Source organism: Larus michahellis, chromosome 9, assembly GCF_964199755.1.
Source record: "Larus michahellis chromosome 9, bLarMic1.1, whole genome shotgun sequence".
NCBI lineage: Eukaryota > Metazoa > Chordata > Aves > Charadriiformes > Laridae > Larus > Larus michahellis.
In genome coordinates, this window is record NC_133904.1 from 33,060,250 (window position 1) to 33,083,736 (window position 23,487).

At 37.2% G+C, this 23,487-nt stretch overlaps 1 long non-coding RNA gene across 2 annotated transcripts in view; it reads left to right on the forward strand.

Annotated features, from left to right (window-relative positions):
* The window catches only part of LOC141748434 (uncharacterized), a 121,738-nt gene extending 98,715 nt beyond the window's left edge, over window positions 1-23,023 (forward strand). The window contains exons 3-5 of one of the 2 annotated variants that reach the window (XR_012588994.1): window positions 465-735; window positions 21,654-21,883; window positions 22,387-23,023. This is a non-coding gene — a long non-coding RNA (uncharacterized LOC141748434). The remainder of the gene's footprint in view (window positions 1-464; window positions 736-21,653; window positions 21,884-22,386) is intronic. The other variant, XR_012588995.1, reaches the window with a different exon arrangement.
* Window positions 23,024-23,487: the final 464 nt, after the last annotated feature.

Consider the following 23,487-nt stretch of genomic DNA (forward strand, 5'->3'; position numbering starts at 1 on the left):
TAAGAGCAGATTCTCCTGACTTTCTTAAGAAAGCAAAACAAAAACCACCACAGCATTATCGTGATGGTAAATTATTAAGATAATGTATTATCTTCATTCATTACAGCCCCAAAGTACTGCAGTGGAAGCAGCAAAATCTGAACAACTTAAAATGAAAATCAAAATGTTATTGCAAATCACGAGACTGTGAAGGGAAAAAATTACTACAGAGGCAATAAACCCTGTTATTGTTTGTGCTGTAAGAGCTTTCTCTAATTTCTTGGGCTAACAAACAATCCTATCTAATTACAGAAACATTCTTCTTGATTAGGCTTGGCTAGTCCTTGCTTGCATCTTACTGTATTTCATGAACAGATGAACTAAGAGTTCTTGATTGTGTGGCAGTCTTGGACAACTGTTGCTACAAATTTGCATTTAAAAAAAACCTGAATGCAGTTCAGCAACCTTTATTTGTACCCTTCCAGGGCATCAAATATCCTGCATCCCCTTGGAGAAAGCCTTGCATAGCGTGGTGTTTCCCATGTAGCGGTCTACTTCCTCTCGTAACTCCACCAGCAGCCATCAGTCAGGCCTCAAAGCCTGGAGCATTGCTTTGCTGTGCTGGGTGACCCAAACAGGGATGGCTGCTATCAGTTCTCCAGAGGAACCGAGAATGAACCAAGACGATCCCTGTGGCCACGCTGCAGAACTCCAGGCAGAAAAATGCATTGACAGCGTGCTCCAGCGATGCTTCAGGTACCATTGTCTTTGTGCTGTCTACAGAGAGCCTTACAAACTAGCCGACAGTTTCTAACATCCTTTGAGTGCCCTGTATTTATTGTGCATAAGTTGTAACTACAGTGTGGCAGTAAATGCATGGTCTGCCTATAACCTCCACCATCTGCAATGGCAAGTGCCGAAATGCAGGCCTGATACCTAATGCAGTTACTGGTAATTTCAGGTAACAAACAGAATCTAATATTCTTAAGCAACTGAGTTGGAGCTCTCAGTGTATCTTTCACAACTTAGAAAGAAAGCAAAACAAAAAAAAAAAGGTATTATAAAGGATTCGTTTCAGCTTTACCATTGTGGAGTTTTTTTCTCTAAAAATTTCCCCTTGAAAAAACCAAAAAACTTGGTTTTCCTGAAATCTAAAATTCAAACTGTTGGAAGATGCCAGTTTAACAACTAATGTGCCAATTTAATGACTTACCTGTCTCTTCTATTTTCCTTTGAAAGTATAACAAAAAGCATCTCCTCTTTAACTGAAAATCACTCAGAGGGAAAGTCTCAAAACAAGCTTTAGATTAACAGGGAAGGAATGAGAGCTGTCTCTTCATTACATTAAAACTTTCTTTTTCCTCTCACATAAAATAACTAATTTAACAGTTGCTGAAATCTGAACTGTATTGTTGTGTTAACTTAAATATTATATTCTCGACACTAATGGGATAGTTAGTTGAACTGAATAGAAAAAATATACTATTAAAGGAATTTTTTATAACTTATCTTGATTTCAGTCTCATCTAGATGAGTTTTGCCATTAATGACACCCGAAAGTCTAACGATTCAATTATACAGAATGCTTCAAAACTGGTTTCCTTCATTCAATAAACATTTGTGGTTTTTTTCTTCTTGCAAGGAATTGCAAACCTGCTTTAAGTCTGATCAAGTTTAAAGAGTAAGAATTTTTCAATGGATCAATGATGTTATATTGTATGGAAAGACAACAGTTTTGCTAAAGCTAGCACTGTGGAACTCATTAGAAACTTTCCAGCTAAAAGTATTTTTTCTGTGGGAAAGTCAATGAGTCTAAGTGAAACTAATCAGCTATGTTGTACTTTGATAGCAAAAGACTCCTCAGGCCTGGCATATGCTCAGGGACCGAGAACAGATGAAGAAATTTGGGGTTTCAGCCTTGCCACCCGAGTGAGGTGAAGTTATTGAACATTGGTTCATAGTGAGACTACAAATCCCTTGGGTCTGTTAAGCAGGTCCTAACGTGCTGAGCAGTGCATGCCTGTCAGTGGGGTGTCACATCACCGTGAAAATAATAGTAGCTAACAGGAAACAGTAATTATTTTTTCCTAAATAAATTTCTCTTTTTTCAAATTCAATACAATCCACATATATCCCCTTTGGAAAGTGTGGTAATAAATTTTTCTGTACTTTAAAATAAAAATAAAAATAAAAATATAACATATCAAAAGATCATTGTCAGGTTTCAGAGAACACATTGCTCTCAAAAATAAATAAATATTAAATTAAATAGACAAGAGTGCTGAAGAAGCATTCCGTAAAGCAGGTGAACATTTCACCTGCAAATCCCAATTTCAGTGATAATAGTGAGATATGATTACAGACAAAGGCAGTAAAGGAGTCATTTAATGGTATTTCAGTTTCCTAGCACTGCTTATCAGGATTATCTTGATTTAAATTAATCCATCATTTATTAATAACTTTTTCCTTTTTTCTAATTTTAAAAAAAATATTTTATGCAAATACTTGGATTATTTTTGTAAGTTATTATTTTGCAGTCTGGGCTCTATGCTTTATCACAGTGACACCTGAAAACACTTTAAAATGAAGCCTCTATAAGCGTTTTTCATTCTAAATTCCATTTTTAAGTCAAAGTGATTAATTTATTTTTCCTCTACTGTCCTTTCTGACTGTGATCCAGTATGTCAAGCTATAGACCACGTGAACTTCTGTGGCACAGAAAATAGTATGCCTGCACCTGAAAGGACAAATTAATGCCAAAATTATAAATTGCTTCCCAAGCATGAAGATAACACAGATATCAGCTTTGGATGAAATAAACACTAATCTTGCTCATGTTACTCATGCTTCCTGCCATGGTAAGAGCAATCACCTAATGGCAACAGCACAGCATTAATAGCTGGGTCATTTGACTTCAATTTTCAGTTCAGCTAACAACGTCTGGTATGGGTTTAGGTAGCTAACTCTGTGTCAGTTTTCCCAGGATAAAAATGGGTATGCTTCTTCTCATTGGAAATACTGTGAAGACAGTACATTTGAATTCTGAGTCAAGATGACAGATAACGTTTTTTGTTCAACCTAGAAATGCAGCTGTTAATAAAGAATGGGTAAAAATCTGTTATGCTACTGAAATATGCCATTTGCAGGGTACTGCTCTTCTGCTAGTGCAGAATTTTATATTTGTGAATAAGTTTTATTCATTGTAAGTACATGTACCTGCTCTTAGATTTGTATGCATTTATGGACACATACACAATGTTTATTTTAATTTTTGTATGCTGTATTTTTACACATGCAGGTTATGTACATATATGATTTTTTAGTACAAGTCTAGTAGTTTCTGTATGGCTAGATGAAACTACATCTTGTTACAAGATCATATTTAGTGTCAGTTTAGTAGGCAGTCTAAGCACTTTCTTCCTACTAATATAGTAACCAATATATTGAGGGAAAGTGCCTTAGCATGCAGATGCATCTGAACTCTGTTGAGAAATAAATAATCATCAGTACTTGACTTTGCCAGAGCCTTCCCTCAAGAGACAGCACAATTTACTTAAATGGTTTATCCCAGTACCATATTTAAACTTCCTAGACTTAGACCAGCTTCCAAAACATCCTGCACAGTTAATGGAAAGACATTAATACAAAAGAAACCTAAAACGCACACAAAAACCCCTCAGAAATGCACAAAAAAACCCACAATAAGCATGATCCAACATGCCTACTTATGAGCAGCCGGATTCCTTTCAACATAGCTGGTCAGAGCTTCCCTCGGGAAGCACTCGCCCTCCACTGAGCATTTCAGGAGCCCTCATTTCTAAGTTAGGTTTTTTCCAGATGCCATTAAGATTTTCCTTTCCATTTAATACAACGTCTTCTCAATGATATGATCATTTCTGTAGTTTCCTGTTTGTAACAAGCAGGTACTATTTACTGCAAAGGTGACTTTTGAGGCTAAGAATAGAAATATTTTGAGGCTAAGAATAGAAATATAGAAAATGATGAAGGTTTGAATCCAACATGAATGTCCAGCTTGTAGGGAAATTTTTCTCCCTTCCTCTCTTACAGTCAATAAGAGGCACCTGTAAGTACTTATAAAGAGGTGAGATATATAAAATGTAACAAGATAATGATGAGAAGTAGTGGGATGAGCAAGCTTGCCCTAACTAGTAAAAAATAGTAGGTTTGGTTATTTCAAGGTACTTAATTTGTCAATAACGAGTAAGAGGTGAGAGGCATTCTCCATGCCTGTGAGCAGGGCAGGGCAGGACAGGATCAATCAGGACCCATGGCAGGATAGATGCATACTTCAGGTAATGTTCTATGGCAATGAATGGCAACGGCTTCCTGTAGAAGGGAAAATGGGTGCTAGTATGCAGAAAGAGTTTACCAGATATAGCCTGAATAAGTAGAATCAATGTCAAATTTGCTCCCTATGTTATAACCGTGCATGCCAGGCAAGAAGCTGATGGTCTGTCTGGTGGTCAGAAATGAAGTTTGGACAAAGGATTAAGAGCTCTGTTTAAAACAGGCTGAGCTGCAGCTCAGAACTAGGTGCATGTGATTAGGTTATCAAACAGGCAAAATAGAAGAAAATCAGTCTAGAGTAGAGAAAGCAGTTAATAAGGATAATTAAATTTAAAAATTAAAATTGTTGCAGACAAAGCAGACAGGAGAATGGGAATCAAGGACAGAGTCTTCTGGAAGCCCATAGGGAAATACGGAGACATAATGAACAATGAAAAAGAGAAAAAGGAAAAGGAGGGGGGGAAAAATAAAAAAGAAAGATAATCACAGAAAGACAAAAGCCTTAAGAAAAAAGAGACAATGAAAATACTGAAGACATCTTACAGGTTGTGACAAGATCCTGAGTCAGCCTGTGTCCTGAAGAGGAGCTGTCAGCAACAGTTTTAAACTAAGAAAACAAAAAGGTTTTCAATCTCCATACAATTATACTTTAAAATACCTGCTACACCAGAAAACTTTATTTTGAGAATGCAGATTTGCTACATGAGAAATAATGCAATCTGAGTCAAATTCCTTCTCCCTGTTGGATTGTATTTCGTGAAAACAGACAGTAAAGAAATTCTTCTTAATATTAAAAGATTTGGTGCTATAATAAATTAAATGAAAGGAATCCTCTTGATTCCATGGTTTGGACATTGAGCAGAGGGAGTTTTTCTGCATTTGGCTCAGAATGCAAAAATCTTAAAATGTAAACACCTTGGTGAAAACTTATTGGAAATTGCTGTGGGAGCTGCCTTTTTTTAAATTTTTTTTTATTCAAGTAATAGATTGATTCACAAAAAAAAACCACCACAAAACCAACAAACAAACAAGCAGGTTTCAGTTAGTTCCTTGCTTTACCTCGTTGTTGTGGGGTGTTTTTTTTAATGTTCTCAGAGTTTCCTCCATGGACAAGCCATGGGGAGTTAACTTTGCTTGACATAATTATTTATGAGTAACTTAGTTTATAAAATATATGTAAAAGCCATCAGCAATCTGTCGTTTTGCATCTGTAGCAAAGTCGCTCATGATCCCTAAAGAATAAGGGTCCAAATTCATCCTAACGTAATTTTATTGTCTTATGCTTTATCGAGGTTTGATGCACTAGACAACAGCACGGCTTTAGCCTCAGTCATTTTTTATGATGTTCCTGCACAATATTCAGTAACTCCACTGAAGGCAATGATACAACACCAAAAATTTGGTGTCTAGTAGGGAAAAACAAAATCAGGCAATCGAACTTATATCTCCCTGGAAAACATGTTAGTGGATCGCTCCCCTTTCCAAATGCCCATCTTTTGCTGGCACTGAAATACTCAACAGATGTTCATCATACAGCTCCTCGTGAATCAGGATCGTGATGTGACTTCTTTCTTCTGGAAATATTTGTTCCAATTTTATATGTCTGAGAGTAGTGCAAGTTGACAGTAGTGATATCACACAGAAGTTGAGCAATGTAAGCCAAGAGCTAGACTAAACAGGTCAGTGAACTTCAGATACTGCTGGGAAGAGAGTTGCAGGTATCAATGGAGATGGTAATACTGCCTCGTAACCTTAGCAAATTAGCCTCTGGATTTTGAATAGGTCAGTGCCTGCTATTAGTACAACCGGGATTTACACCCTTCAGATTTTATTTCTTAACTTTTTATACGGCTCTTCTTAAGATCAAAACATACATCGAGAGGTGTATTATAACAAGAATGAACAGACTGACTACGTATTAACTTAGCGCTCTTATTTCTAGACTTGAAGAGAAAAGAAAATGGTACTTGAGGCCATGGGGATTTGAGTCAGGTGGAACGCTAGTGTCCAGAGAAAGTAAAACATTTTGTTCCTGCAGTCATTTGTAAAAAATTCTAAAGAAAGTGCCTGCAGGCTAAACCACCATCTTTTCTTCTGTTCAGTCTCCAGCAAGGGAAAAATGGGAAATAGCAGGTAGCAAAGAGAAAGTTAGAATATAAATAGTCCACCAAGCTCTTATTTTAATTACAGATATATATTCTACATGAAAGCTATAGCGAAACTACACAGCACAGAGATTAAAAAATTATATAGATGGGTTTTTTCATTATCTGTACCATGGCTGGATTGTAAGATGTCTACTACAAAGATGCTTTTACAATTATTTTTATTAAATTACACTTATCCACCTCTGCCACAATCTGAGACTTTCCAGGATACTGCAGTAGGGCAGGCTCTTAACTGGCTAGAAGTGTTTTTTTTCTTAGGGACTACTGCTTACGACTTGCTAAATACAGTAGGTTTTATATATTATTTATAAAATTATTACATAGTATAATAGTCTTCTTCCTAAAAGTGCTTCCTCTTTATCAGTGATGCCAGAGAGTTTTTAAGAACCGTAATGAACTTTTTAAGCAGGTGTGAAGTTTGGATGCTAATTGTACGATTTCATGTTGGCAAAGCAGGTTAGATCTCAGGATAGCAAGCAAAACTAATACTTCAATAACATACAAAGCAATAAGCGTAGACATGAATGTTTTTCATAATAGACCTTGTGGATTTAAGGCAAGAAATACTTTTTTTATTTCTCCTCCCAAGCAGCTTGAACCATGCAGCTAAAAAATATTAATTTATCTCAACTAGTCCCAAAGTTGGATTATTTTGATGCTTTTGGTCATTTTCTTGAGGCTTTTGATCTGAATATGACTTTTATCTCTGGACTTAAAATTCCAGCTCTGCATGGTTTTATAAATGCATTATTTTATTTATTTTTTTTACATTTACGATATCCAAAACTTTGTCTCTTTTCACCTTTATTTGTGCTACTAGTCTTATATAATTCATTTACAAGTTAAAGATTATGATAACATGTATTAAACTGATAGATCTCTTATTACATTTTACTGCTTCCTCAGCTGTACTGCTGCAATTGTTAGGGGATCATGTAATCAGGGATAAGATGTCTAAAAACGAAGAGAGACAGGAATTCATTAGACTAGATGATTTTAATGTAAAGGCCCCAAACACTGATGATTTCTTTTAAAGCAAATAGGCATGGCAATACCAAACTGCTATAAAAATCCACAGTCCTTTTGAGTAGTCTCTTTTTACATTTATTTTTATTTTCAGTGAAGATTCATGGTCCTATTTCATTCTTCTCCTTCATTCTCTTCTGAATGAAGTTGGTACTTCACTTGTTTTCAGTCCGCTCACTAACTATGCTTTTGCACAATTTCTTTCTGAATATTTTCAATATAAATCTGTCTTGAACAAACCTTAGAAATGAAAATGTTCATTTTATCCCAGGATAGAAATTTTTCTCTGTTGGATGCTTTCATTTGATTTACCACCCCCTGAAGTTTTAACACATTTTGACAATTGTTCTAATTCCAATCTCTAAAAAAACCCACATTATTTCACTGTGATTGACAGTGGAAACTTTGTAGTTCATTTCAGAGCTGCAGGTAATTAGTCAGTCATTACAGCATGCTTTAGTTAGGTGGCAGAACTTAGTACTATTTTGCTACGCAGCCTTAAGGGCGTGACAACAATGTGTCGTTTGCCAAGGACTGCAAAATGAAAGCTTTCAGTTTAGCATGGTATAAGAAAAAATGAACTTTTACAATAAGCTCTGTGTTTTAATACCGGATCACCTCTGAAACTGCTATCAAACTGTGCTTTGACCACAGCAGGGGAGCATTTGATTAACTACCAACAAGAAAGAATCCAGTGAACAATGAGACATCAAAGACGACAGCTTTCTGACAGCATTTATTGAGCAGTGATTAATGAATGACATAAATGAAGAATGTATAACCTCCAGTGTATTTAAGAGGGCTAATCAAGTATCATGAGGTGAAGTTCAAAAGAGTCGTTAACTGGTAAAAATAAAGAGCAGCAAGTAAAAAATATGATTAAAATTTCACATTTTCTCTGGTTTAAAAAAGATCAGTTGTATAGGGTGACATAACTAATATTCATATTGCAAGTTCCTTTTTTAATGGAGAGATCTTAGACTAGTTTAATTTGGAGGGAAGATTTATGTTGATTTCAATAAGCATTGCAATAACTTAAAATACTGCCCATGCTTTAGTAAAAAACAGTCCTTATTTATTGTCCTTATTTTTTATCGTAGCTAGTTACTGTTGAATTTTCAATGGCAAAACTGAAGAGTTTAAGGAAGAGCAGAAATACTAGAAACATCACTGATCCATAATAAGGGGAGAGGTAATTTGAATATTATTACTACTTAAGCAATTTTTTTTTGTGCATTTGGTTCATGTTACCTATAACTAATGGCCCAAATGTGTATGTAACATATTTCATTGCAATCAGATGCAATATTCAGACCAGTGCTAATCCTCTAGTTTGATTGTACTTCTCTCATGCACTGCAAAATCCCATTCGTACTAGTCAAAGCGTGCTGTTGTGGTCGTGGCATGGTCAGAAGCTCAAAACCATGAGAAAAGTAAAGCTTGCCAGTTTGTGCTGCTTTCCTCCTGGCAGCTGCTTGGTGCTGGTGCTCCCCTTCCAGCCTGTGTTCCTCACCACTCAACAACATGCCCTGCCAGCAATGAAAACGTGGTCTCTGCGTGGCTCGCTCCTTTCATAGTTCATATTGCATAAGCTCCATCCAGCATTAGAGAGCCTCACACGCAGACGTGTACCTAGTGGAATTCACAGTTCTGAATTAGGTACATGAGTTTCTTTTTCCATGGAGGAAAAGCTGGTAAAACGCTCGGATCAAAGCCAGCGTGTGAAGTGGTAGGCTGTGCAATCTATGTGAACAATAGCTGGTGCTAGGCACCGAGGTTTTTCTCAGTCTTAACTAATTTCTTGGAATTGAACGAGGCACCCATCCACAGCTGGAGCGAGGCACAAGCAGTACTTTTCTCACAAAAGGTGGCCACTAGAAGCCCTCTGCTCCCTTTTGCAATAGCACAAAAATGAGGACAGTCATTGGGATTAGAAGAGATCAGATTCAGCTCCCTCCTCTGCCTACAGGGATTGTTGAATCTCTCAGAAGAGTTCTAATTAGTGTGCTATGAAGTATTCTATGGAAGAATGCTCTTGGTCGCTCCTGATGTTATTGCACTTGGCATTAAATAATTAAATCTTTGCTGGAGAAAAGATGCAAGGGAAAGGCAGGGGACAGGAGGGGGGGAGAGAGAGAGCACACCAACATGACTTTTGAGCATAACGTCTGAGAAATTCAGACTTTATTCTCATTCCTTATAAATACACCAAAATTTCAAACTACATAGTCATGAAGGAAGAAACACGCACCTCCCCATCCCAAGTAGCTCTCTATCTGCTAGAAAAATCAATTTTTTCTTTTAGTTAAATGTTAAGAGATTTTTGGGAGACTCACAGAAAGTCTGTTGTTGCACATGCTCGAAGCACATCTTTCCTGCAGGGAGGGTCAGACACCTTCACTGAGCAGAAGTGCGTTAGTGTCCCTGAGCAGCCAGACTTGGAGATAAATCCTTTCAGTTAGCTTGCTGAAGAGTGCAAGGCTTCCAGGAGGGGAGAGATTTATATATGTGATCTTGATGCTTCTGAAGTGAAAGTTTAACATGTGATAAGGCAGATGTATGGCTGAAGTATTTAATTCGATTAGAAAGCTGTAAAACAGCAGCTTGTACGAGTGCTCCTGAGTGTTGTTTTTCTTATTTGGGACATGACAACAGATGGAAAAGAGCTGCTCCATTTGATGTCAATCGTGTTTGTGACTGAATGACCCATCTTGTTCTACTGATACAGCTACTTAAAACCATACAATTGTACTGTTTGAGGGGGTGGTGTGTTCTGCTGTGAGTGAGATTTTTTTCTGACTTCAATGCTGGGTAGTAATATTTTTGTGTGCGTGCTTCTACGTATAAAACATACTGGAAAGATGTGTTTGGGAAACAACTTCTTTGGTGACAATTGTATAATTGTGTCTGTGGTCTCTGTAGGTAGTAAGCTAAGTATATATAGTTTTCAGAAACTGCATATTGAGGCAGTGGTGAACATGTTCAATAATTGTTATTTCTGGGCTTTTTGTAATGGTTTAATAAGACAAAGTGATACCTGAGGTTAATACTTTTCTGTGTGAGATTTAACATGTAATCTAGTAATAAGAAGTTATCATGTATCATTCCTAGATAGTTAGCTTTCTGCTTTTATCAAAAGTTTGAGGGGCTTGAGAAAAGAAAGATCTTTACTTGAGAATTCTAGGATTGCCTGAGTCGGGCTGAAAACAATGTTTCACTGCTTTTAAAACCAGGAAAAGGCAGTTACAATTAGTGATGTTAACTGAAGGCTTTCAAAGACTCTGTTAGTCTGAGAAGCCTTCAAGGGTTAGGGAGGGCAAGGTCACAGTTTCCAGTGTTATGATCCTATTAGTGCAGAGCACTTAAGCTAATCTGTGCTGCGTTAAGACTAAGTTAACACCAGTGCTCAGAAATGGTGTTGAAAGTTCAATAGGCAGCACTTAAAAGTTGATGCGACCTCAGAGCTTCTGCATGGCACGAAAAGCCTCCCTGGCACTGGCCGATACACGTGCCTTATTAAAGTGCTCTGGCTGCAGGTGCACCACCATGTTTTTGAAGAGAACTTGCTGTACAGCAGCTCTAATTGTGCTGTTTGTGGCTAGATATTTAAAGTACCAAATCTGCTCTCTCCTGCTGAGCTACCTGGCTTGAGTCTGTCTGGAAATCAAAAGTCCATGAATCTTTCTAGACTCATATAAACAAATTTATATTTGAACATAATAACGTTCTCAATTTGGTGTACAGTCTTCAATCCCTCATTATCCCAAAGGAGGATTCATTTCAGTGACAAAGGAAATTATCTCTGTATATAATTCTTGTTTTCTGGTATTCCTGTGACTCAGAGGCACATTGTAAGTGCAAAATAGAAATTTAATATTTTGATCTAAAGTGAAAAATACAAAGGAAAGTTATTAAGCTTCTATTCATCTGAATTCTGGCAAAACCTTTGGTGTCTTATGGTGATATTCTCTGTCTTCAGCAGTGTTGTAGAAACCAGATGGCACTGCAAAGATTTACATTTTGTACAGTCTTTATCTGTGATGCTGCATGAAATTCAACTGTAGTTACATTATGAAGACAGATTCTTCTGCACTCATCTGGAGTGGAAGAACAGGAAGCTTCCAAACTTGAAGGAAAAATGAGTTTAAATGCTGTAGCTCCAGAGGGGGATGATGATCCCTTTCAGTCTCAATATTGCAACGCGTCTTTACTTTCAGAAGTTCATATTGTGGTAAAGAGATTATTTTTAACTGAAGTTAGCATATTACTCAGTGTGGTCATTGCGGAATTTACTGTCTTTGTGTTTTACTAGTTGTGACTCTCTTTCATACCAAGACGTGCACAGAGACATTAATAAGCAGCCTGCAGTGCTGTCTGCTTGTCAGACCAGGATCACCACCATTCTGCTTGTCTTAAAGGGCTGCTCTTTGACTCAGATATTTTTCCAGGCCTTCACACATGTTACAGGTTTGTTCTGTTCTATGTGGGCTGTCTAAGGAAACATCTGTCACAGCAAACAGCTGCATGACCTCAAGACTCAGTTATGGCAATAGTTTTTCAATATCTCCTGCCTTGAGAGCTGCCATGAGCTTGTTTCTTGGACATCTCTGGGAAGCTGGTCTTTCATGTATCCTAATGCTTGTAGCACCTCAGTCTTGGCATTGTTTTACTGCTGCCTCCTGGCCATGAGGTGAGCAAGAAACTACGTCTCATGCCCATCAGAATTGCGCTTTCCTGTCTGCCTCTTTCTAATTATTGTTTCCACTTTTTTAATTGACCTGCAGAATCTTTACATCAATGATTATTCCTATTACTTACATCATACCTTGAGCAATGATAGCAAAAAAATTGTGGAAAACCAGCTTATAAGCGAATTTTGAAAACAAAGTGATGAACAAAAATATTTCTTGCTGACTGTTTAGTCCATCTTAAAAAAAAAAAAAGGTACCAATTAAACCACTAGACTTGCTTAGTTAATAAGCTATTCACATATGTAAAGTTCAGCTATGCTGACGTTTGTTATAATCAGGAGATTATTAGAATACAGCAGATTTTAAATGCAATGTCATTGACTCACTGGGCCATAAAATAGAGTATGTCAAGCCCTGGACATGGCCTCTGCTTCCACTGCTCACCTCTCTAGTGTGTACGAATCCAGACACCGGACTCTTGGGCCTGTGGGTTGCTGAGCGGGAGCAGGCTGTTAGGTATAAACCTGCAATTTATAGTAGTCCATAGCCTGACTGCTTGGGCCTCTTGGCTCTTTATTTTTTTTTATTTTTGATTCTGCAGTAATTTAAGTACCTTTTTCTCTCCAGGATGTCCAAATTTACGGCACTAGTTTTTCTGCTGCATTTCAAGAGTGTATTACTCTCTAACAGATTTTTCTTCTATTACTTCACTTATTCTACTGATGTGTATTTCTGCAAACTCTTTAAAAGTGTAGAGACTTAACCTCAACTAAGAGCTTTCACTAAAAGTGACAGGGGCTTGACAAAGGTGTCTATCTCTTTCCTCCCCTAAATTGGATGGTACAATCTATGTCTATAAAAATAAAGCCCCCACATGAGAGAGAAATTAAGCTTGATATTGCATGAAAACTATCAGTTTGTCTTCATTTTATCTATTTCTCCTGCATAAGTAGTTTCATGAAATCTTTCAAGAAGGGCCATTTTTCTCAGCAAAAGCTATAGGTGTTGGCTACAGAAGTAATGATGCATAAATCACCTTTGTTCTCCTGAAACCACTTCTTTTTCACTGAAAGTTCAAGGTTCTGCTTTTTCTACTTGTGTAAGTGTAAGGAGTTACACCAGCAGAAGTTGGTATTTATTTACGAAATCTGTAAGTAAACTGATTTTACTCATTAAAAAGTTGCATTCATTCTCACATCAACATACTCAAGCACAGATGGGTGTGCACAAATAGTCTGTCCAGAATCACATGTGCTTGACGCAGGACAAAAGACATCACCTATTGAATCCTGTCTCCCACCCCATGATGTCTCTGAGGTTCCTGCGTGGCAACAGCAAACTCACTTTTGGACTTTCAGGCTCTTAGAGGCCACAGTTGTTGTGGAGTGGGTCTTTTCAGTCTGTTTTCCTGGTGGGCTAACTGGAAAAGGAACAGGCTACATGGCGTGCTGTAACCCTGATGCTATTGCCCTGCTTGCAGAATGCAGGATCTTCTGCCAACACACAGTCTGTGGCCATGGTCATATCAAAGCACAGGATTTCTGGTTCTGACAAAAGCAGCACATTCCTCATTTTATTGCTTGGGACTATTGCAACAGTTTCCTCTGTTATCAGTATAGGACATTCTTTTCAAGCCTTGTTCTGCTGCTTCACCTGGTACTTACATACACACATTTCTATTCATACTGCATTCCTACCAATCTTCATACTTCTATTACAAGTCTTTCAAAGGACACTTAAGCAATGTGCTGAACTAAGCAAATTAAATTGCATTAACGTATTAGCATTGTTAAATGCATTATATGCCAGCCCTGAGATACCATCAGTTCTATAGAAATTACCCTCCAGAATACAGTAACAACAAACTGTGCTAAATATGTAACTCTCCCTACCCAGATTGCGGCCTATGGCAGGTATGCTTGTCTTTTCCTTCTGCAGTTGCCATTTTCCCTCTAAACATTAAAATCCCATCTACATTTTTCTTTTATTTTTGTCATAATTTTGTGCTGGAGACTTCTGAAAGACATGGAGACTTTTGGGAAACACAGTTATCCAAATGGTAGTAAAAGGTAATGCATGAGTTCAGCCTTCTGCATTGCTACTTCATTTACCTGTGACATTCTCAAGTTTGCTGCAGTATCTTTAAGAAAGTAAGCTAACTTAATTGCAAAGTCAATGTTAAATGAGTTTATAAGTCATGCACGCTTTGCACAAGTATCTTCTTCCATGAACTTGAATTGTCATGTTAATTCAGCTTTCTCCTAAAGGGCTTTGAGAGAGATAATCTGATTTTCTCATCTAGTTTCACGTGTAACAGAGAAACAGAGATGACGAACTACTGGCCTGGAGCACAAAATCCTTCAAATGCATAATAGTATTTTAGGAGTCTTAAAATATAGTGAGCTCAATGTTTTCTTTTTAAAAATATATTCAAAATGTATACCTGAAAAATATGCTGCATAATGAAAAGAGATATGAAGTGATTGCATTGAGAATAACTTATAAAGATGACTTTTACCCTTCAACTTGTGCTCTATACTGAGCATTTCTCTCACATATTAGTTTCTAAGTGGATTTTGGTGCCAATAAATAATGAGTCTTTGAAATGGCTAGAAGTAAAGAAAGTTCTGCTCCTAGGAATAAAGAACACTTTTTTACAGAATCCCCTCCACCCCCAAGACTTATTCTGGAAGCGATCTTCAACTACAGTGAATAACCCACTCAAATTTGAATGGGCAATCAGTCGTAAGCTTGTCTGAACGCCCAAGGGGGCTGGTATGCTCCTTAGTTATATGAAGAAGAGAGTATTAAATAGAAAAATTCAAGAGGCTTTTCATTTAACATGGCTGTGATAACAACAGCAGTAAAGTGTCTGGGTCTGCTAGCTATCTGTATACTTGATAAGGTGCATGTACAAATTGATAGAAATTTGTGCAACACACTTGAGTGTGTTTTCTGCCACCCTCCTCAGTCACCTCACAGTGTGGGAAGGCGTAGGAACCTGGGGTAATGTCAGACCCCAAGAGAAGCAGATCTGAATGTTTCCTGGGAAGATCCTGAGAATATGAACATTGATGGCTATGCGGACTTAGTGATAGCAACTGAGAAGTGGCAAAGAGAAGGTGCATGTAAGGAGGAGTTATCCTGTCAAACCAGATTCTGTTCCAGAGGTGATTGTCCATTTCAGAGCAACCTATTGCTGTAGCGACACCCTTGAAACCCAGTAAAGCCACTGTATGGCTAGTAAGGCTTACAAATTCAGTCTGAGCATCAGCTCTACTGGAGAAAAAGCTGGATCTCATACGGCATGTGGAAAATGAGCTTTGTAACACTGGCATTCTGAGATTGCAACACTGGTAGAGCGTCCTCAAGAACAGAATAAGCGTGTATTCAAAAACCAGATCAGACCTTACAGCATTGGGTGTGTCTAAATTTGTATTCTTGGCTGTAAGAAGATGGTACAGGGTCAGTGAAGCTTTCCATGCATTGTGCAAAGTGTGTTCTCCATGACATCTCTATCTCATGCAATATGCTGAATAAGCCACCAATGGAACAATGGTATTAAAATTTTGGTATATTCTCCATTAGCAGTAACTTAAAAAACTAAAAAGATAGGATTTTCATTTTCTTTGAAATGTCCCAGTCAAGCGGGAATTAATTCAAGAAAATTGTTGGTTTGAGTGGAGCAGGAGGCTCTTAGACATCATAATCATTGTCTTCTCTGGATTTAAAAACTTTGAACCTTGACTCTTAAGCATTCTTGAACATGTTGCCTTTCCGTGTCAGCTACCATACAGCTTTTCGGTAGGATTACAAGTTGAAAGGGACTAAATCGTCTTCTGGCCAGAGCTGTGTGCTAGGAGAATAATGAAAAGGTAGCTTGTATTTTATCATATGAAGGAAGTCCTCTGTTTCTGGCCTCCTGGACAATAAACTAAACCAGTTTTAATCTGGTTCTAATAACAGGAGGCTTGGTTGTACAGGTTTCCTCTTCTTTTGTGATAATGAACACATTTCTGTGTTCATGGTGGAGGGACATGATTCTCTTAAATTTCTATGGGTCAGATGTATCTTTCTTTTTTATTTTACATTTAAACAAGAATGCCATTTATGTGCGGAATTCTTCTTACCAATGCCAAAGACCTGCCTACAAGCTCAGTATTTATTTTTAGATATGCATATTTTAGAGGCCATGGTCTTAATTCTGACAGAATTTCTGTTGCTTTTTAAAAAATAAATCATTAAGTCTACTGTCCTTGTATCTGTCTCTCTTCCAGCCTTTTCTTGGTAGTAAAGAGAACTATAAATGATAGCTGAATCTGGTAATTAGGCAAGACTTCCCTTTTCTGTCCTGCTTTTTTTGCTGTAATGCATTTTGTCTGTTTACTGGCTTGAGGTCCTTCCCCCCTGTGAGACTTATCTTTTTAATGGCAGTCATTTTTAACATGCACAATTTTTCTGTAAGCATGACATTCACTATCTCTATAATAACAATCATTTGGCTTATGATTTAAACCATTACAGCAGCGGACCATGCTGTGAGACTCAAATGCTGGCTTCACTTTTACATTGTTTACTTTCCTATCAGTGTGTTGACAGTTCATAACTCTTGGCTACTTCCACATTGACTGCAATTTCTGTAAAGCTCTAGTGGAAACACAGACAATTGTTTTTTTGGACTAGTTGCCTAAGCGTGTGGCAGACTTGGTAAACTCCTAGTAAGATACTGAACTAGATAGTCATCCTAATGTGGCATGAATTTGCTAGTAAAGTGTGAAATAGGTGTAGCCTCATTTTGTAAAACATATCTTAAGTGTAATAGACAAAGATTAATGAGAACCTTTTAACAACATGAGTTGGGATATATATTAACTACTAAAGTAATACACTGACTGCTGCCTGAGCGATTTCTTTTTCCCTTGCTCCACCCCTCCCCTCTCCCCCCTTGAAGAATACTGATCCATTTCAGGGATGCTTCTTTACTTGAACATTTAGCCATGATGGTCTTGGAGAGTGAAGAAAACGGAAGGGTCTGGTTTAGAGGAGATGGTTTTATTTGGATCAGTGGAATTTATTTTGATTATCTAATGGGTCTACAGGGACCTTTTTCCCTGCAATCATTTTATCTGTTTGCCCTGCTCTTCAGTTTTCCAACTAAATCTCTATAGCCAGCCGGAACATGAGTGCATTGCTAGGAAAACTCATCTCAGTGCAAATGAACTCTGGAAACTTAGCACAAAGAACTCTTCAATATGAGCAAATGACTAGGGTTTTGTTTTTTAAGGGGTTTATAACTTGGATAAATTGAGTGGAGTTTTTTACAGCTGTTTCTCAAGTCATATCTCTGCCATAAGATTCTCAGTCACATTTTGAGTCCCGTCCTATTTCAAAGAAAAGAGCTAAAGAATTTTTTACATGTAAAGGAATTATTTTTTAAAGATATCCAACCTGAGGTGTATGTACATTTAACTCGGGCAATGTTTTATGAGGCAGACAGTTTCTGGTCTGCATATTTTAATCTTAATGAGCCTTTCTTTATAAAATACACACTAGTATTCTGGTCTTCAGTACATGCAAGTGTGTTAGTATAGATCAAAAATATATATTAAAGCTGAAAATTTTTTTGTACTCATTTATTTTACTATGCACTTTCATTTCGTAATTAGAGTTTGTTTCTTTTGTGGCAACTGTTATTAAAATAGAAAGAAGAACGAGGGAGAACTTTTTGTGTTAAAGATGGTTGAATCTGCCTGTCATAAGCAGTGCAGAGTCAGAATTTGTTTTATCAAAAAATAAATTTATTTAATAAAATCTCATTTTCCAGGCTTTAATGCTAATGAGCTGCGGAGTTTATACCTTCAGATGCTACTAATGACTTACAAGTATGTTATGCTAAACACGGGTACAGTGTTACCTAGTTGGATAATTATACCACAAGTTTGCTTTGCTTATATTGAAGCTTCAGGAATTGTGTGATGATACCTTTTTAAGAATACATTTCCAGGGTGTTTAGTTGTAGATAAAAAGCTTGAAATCATGTTTGGAGTATTTATTTTAAAGGCTTCAAACCTAGAGAAGTTAGAAATAATTCAAAATGTTTTTTAATAAATCCTATGTTGGGAAACTGAATATTCCTGAGTGACTAGAGCTGTAGTGTATTTTTTGCATATGGCAAGTATTGCTCATAATGAATGGGCATGTACCTGTATCTTTCTAAGGTAGGATTGCAGGGGCAGGCTGGGTGGATTTCATTTGCGCCTGATTTTTGCTAGATGACCTCCTGTGTACCTTGAGGGTACCATGCCCATTCTTGATGTCTAGTGGTGAAAACGTTTGGGTTTGGGGTTTTTTTCCAGTTTCTTAACTTCCTTATTAGTGTTTCAGGGAAGCTGTACAATATAAATTGATGATATCTTTCAAAGAATATTTTATAACATTTTACAATTTGGATCATGCTCGTCCAGAAATATTTCTGAACTCTATTTCTCATTTATCTTGTATTCTAGCATCTGAAATCATAATCTTGTAAAAGTAAGTGGGTAGGAGGATGGTAGGGGAGAAACTATTCTTGAAACGTTCTTCTTCCACCTGGAGTTTGCCTTTGGTTTTCATCTTGAAATTAAAATTGATGGACAGGGAATAATTTGTGTTAATGCAGCTGTTATTCAGTTTGAAAGATGACTAACAGGAAGATAGTGCTCTTAGCTGGGGAACAAAGGGTGACAGATGTTATTCCACACATCAAGTTTTTCCAACACTGCCTCTGAAGTAGACGGTACACTAGCTTAAAAAAAAAAAAAAAAAAAAAAAGAGCATTTCAACCAGTACAGTGTCAATATGCTGGAACAGTCTCCTAAACCTCTTGTCATCTGTGATAAGGACATCAATAATAGTCATTGTCAACCTTCATTAAGTTCAGATCTTCCATTTTTATGTCCCTTGGTCCCTTGGGATGTTTTTCATTGATATTTTCCCTGGAAAGAGAAAAGGACCTACATCAAGCTAGTGTATAAAGCTTGATTCCTTTCCTCAGGGCTCTTACTACAAAAGAAACAAATTATTTTAATTACTCTTTTTCTGTTTTCATTTTTTATTATTATTTGTTTGTTTGTTTAGAGTTCCTCTAGGGTGTTTAACCTGTTTCTAGATGCAGAAGAGCCCTTGCTTATTAATCCATGTAATAAAGTCTAAGAAAATGGGAATGTTCCAATTCCAAATAAATAAAAAGGAAGATGACAAGAAAATTAGATCCATGCTTCCCCTTCTCCAGGGACAACAAGACAACCATAAAGATAGAGTTTGGATGGAGTTTGAAGTCTTTTCAAGCATGGGAGGTAGGTGGTTTGGAGAACGGACATTGATCTGTTAAAAAACAAGTGACTTAGCTCACTATTTGACTTTTATTGAAGGAAGAGAAGGGAATTATTTCTAAATTCATTCAGTGTTACATTCTTTTCAGTGCTCTCAGCAGTTCTTTCCAATGTGAGGAAAAAACATACCATGTCAGAGGAGGAAGGCTCACACGTTCAACATTGCTACAATTAACAAGGCATTGTATGTGTTGTATTTGAAGTTTTAGGAGCCCATGACTTGAATTGTTGCTCCCTTTGAAAATTATTTTCCATACAATGAACTATTTTCTCAGAGCTTGTTAGAGATTTTGTCTAGAAATAGAGAAACATTCTCACACAAGAAAGAAAACTTGTCCCAAAAATATGTGGAAGAGCAATCAGACTTTCCTGAGGCTGCAAAGAATCAAATCCAGATATTAGGTCCAAAGGCACTTCTCATATTTTATGTTAATGTCTATATTTTTATCTAAAATTCAGAATATCAAGCCATTTTATGGAGCTGGTTTGTCGTGCCTTTTACTTACAAATGAAACTGTAGAATCTAACACTCAGCTCTGCGAAGTCACTCTGAGAACAGAGCAGCAAGCAGAGGTGTTCTCATAACTAGCACCTTTATAATCCACAAAGCATCTTGGTGCCAGTCCTGCAGACCTTTGTGTATTTAATGTATTTAATTGCACAAGCTAGCTTGTAAATTATTATTTAAACGTTATGTAACTTTTACTATAGATTTGGTGTTGTTACACTGACAGTATTGTATCTGTTTACCCAAAAGTTGAGCATATTTAGTAAAAAACAAATTACAGCACCAAATAGAAATAGCTCTATCACAAACTCCCTTGAACTGGATATCATTTTCTGCTTTCAATTAGATCTACCAGAAAATCATCCTCTTTTTACTATAACTTTTCTAGCTGAGTTCAATTGCATGTTCAGGTTCAGTTAACAATCCAACTGATAGTAAAGCTTGTTAAAGAACTGAATATACTTCCAGACTGGTTATAAATAAGTCTACTCACAAATTCTCATAAATCTGAAATGAGTTTCCAACAAATTTAGACTGACCAATTTCAAATGTGAATAGCTGTAAAGTCTGTGTAATCTTCGTTACGGCTGGGAGATATTTGAGATCCTGTGATCATATTTTTGTGTGCCAGGCAAAGAATTTGGTGAGTAGAAAGACATCTCTGCTCAATGTAGGAGCTGGGGTACAGGAAATAGTACTTCTTTAAAATATGTATCAGTGGAGTTCCATATATTAGTTAATTTTTTTGCTTGTTTGTGAGGTTTTACTTATTCCTTTTTTTCTTTTTTTAGTGAATTTTGATCAACCAGTCCCACTTGAAGTTTCATTAGTGCAGTGTTTGCAGAGCTCAGGAAATTTCTTTCTCTGGTGTCACTTATAAGAGACTCTTCAGGTGGTGAATGTACTCATCATCCTTCTTTTGTCAGTGTTACGGGACTTCATTACAGTGTGCAAGCACTTAAAAGGGCAATACCTACTGTGTGAAAGACCTGCGCAGCTTATGAAAGAAGATATCCTATAGTGTCATTATGAGTTGTCAATGCAATTGTACCTCAGGCCATTCCCACAACATATCTAATTCTGTTCCCCTCTGACCCCTTTCATGCCAGAAAATGGTAGAATTGTGCAGTTGTGTCTTTGAAAAGTGGCACAGAGCCTTGCACAATAGATTCCTTATAATATCATACACCATATTGAGCTAGACCTACAGAGATTTTGAAAGAGATTAAATTATGCTGATCATCCTATGGGAGAGTTAAGTCTTAAAAATAAAACAGGGGCGTACTTTTTTTTTTTTCTTCCATTGAAAGCCACTCTATAAAATGACGCATGAAATGATCCTGAAGTCAGTGCTGGCCTGAAAATGCCCCATATTTTTTAAAATAGTTCCAATCCAAGGCTTCTGTCTGAGCCTTGCTAACCCTAGAGTACCGTCTGACACGAATCCACCAAAGGGACTGCGCTCTGTGAAGCAACTTAAATGCCTCTGGCATCCAAAGCAGCGTAACGTTGTAAGTTTCTTGTGTGTTTGAGGAAATTCAAAAGACGATATTATTCTCTAATATGGCTTATGATTAACAGACAACTTATATCTTTCTCTTAGAGTGGACTGGAACTGGTCTATGTGGCACAGCCCTTCCTTATCCCCAGCGCAGACACACAAGCTAAATCAGCCATCTGAACCACGTGTTGGTGGGAAGGTAGTCACTGTGGTCACATCTTCCAGCAATTGCAGAGAAAGGATGGAGTCAAAAGTGTCTGAGAGGAGGCAGGAGCGCTGCAGGATCCTGCTAGGTGAAGTTTAGGGATGACAGACTTGACGTTTATATGCAGGTAAGCACTTCCCTTCCTCACCTCACTTTTACACTTTGCTAAATCCAGATTTAGTACCTGATTTTCCTCTTGTTATGTAGTTGTGAGAGCATGTAGTCTAGAAAATCTTGAATCGATTTACTATTTTTTTCTCTACCTTCCCCACTTTAAAGCTATAGTTCCTGGGAGAAGGCACAGGAATCTGAAAGCAAAATTATGTTCACCTCTTGGCTTTCTGTTGTAAGCATAATACTCGGAGTGTTTTTGCCATATTAATGTGTAGCTCATAATTGTTAATATTGCCAGTGATTTACTGATGAGCCTCTTAACTTTAAGCAATGCTGTGACTCAATCCCTTTCCCTGTAGCATTAAGAACTAATTTGACAGTTGCTACAGGCAAAGCTGCAAGATGACTCAGATTGTCAAATGTCCTTTGTCCTCACAAATGCAAAATCCTCCAGCCAAGTTTCAAATGCAATTCCATTTTATTCTAATTTATTGTTCATTTCTCTTCTTGACACAGCAGCTCCCTAACAACTCCGTACATCATTACTTAAACGCTTGCTCACAAAGGACTGTTGTCAATCACTGGCACAGAACATCAAGCAGAAAGAATGTCTGATCAAACACATTTTGAAAGGTCTGCCACAACAATAGAGAAAAGCTGAATCAAACTGGGGGGAAGGGAAGGGCTAAACAAGACTTATTTTTATCAAGCGGATGAGCTTATTTTAAATAGGCCTAAGACTCGGAAAATCATGTGGAATTAATTCATTTCTAGATACTTAGAGTGCATATTTTTTTAAACATGGATGATAATGCAAGTGGTGGATAAAATACTAATACCAATGAGCATAGCAAAAATGAACCATCAGACCATTCAGACCTTCCTGGGGCTGCAAAGAACCTTGGAGTCAGCCTGAAAATTACTAAAAATAAAAGGAGAAATGACTGCTCTGAGGGTGATTCACTCCTGGGTCATCTGTATTAACAGTAATAAGAGCATTTTAAATAATCATATCTTTTTCATGCATCTTCTTGAGTCATGATCTTATTTATTTTAAAATGCCCACAATAAGAGAACATCTGTGGTTCTGTTTTACGAGCAGTATGTTTGCTTTTAATTTATTCTAAGATATAATTGTTCTTTACATAATGGATCAAAGCCTCCATCAGTTCAAGAGGTAAACTACACAAAGGAATTGATCAATTTTAAATTCAAAATACTAAAATAGATTTTTCATTTTGTGTACCTCAATGAAAATAATTAGATTTTTTTTTCCTAATCTGAGAGGAATTTAACAACAGTGTATAGCCTTGAACTTTCCCTGATCTCTGCGCTGTAGCTGCATACAAATCAATAACACTTTTCACTTACAAGAGTTTATGTCCTTGTCAGCTCAAAATTCTGGTCACTCAGGGCTGTCATGCTGAAGGTGAGCTTTGCACATCTCTCTGGATTTGTTTATCACTCCTGGTGGGGCAGGGAATGGGAGTGGGAGGAAAATAGCAACGGTTGTATGATTCTCTGCCAACCCTACTTCAACCCAAATCTTAAAAATAACCGAGTCTTTCTCACAAATGGGAAAATGTTGCAGTCCCTGAGGAATTTCTGGTATGACGT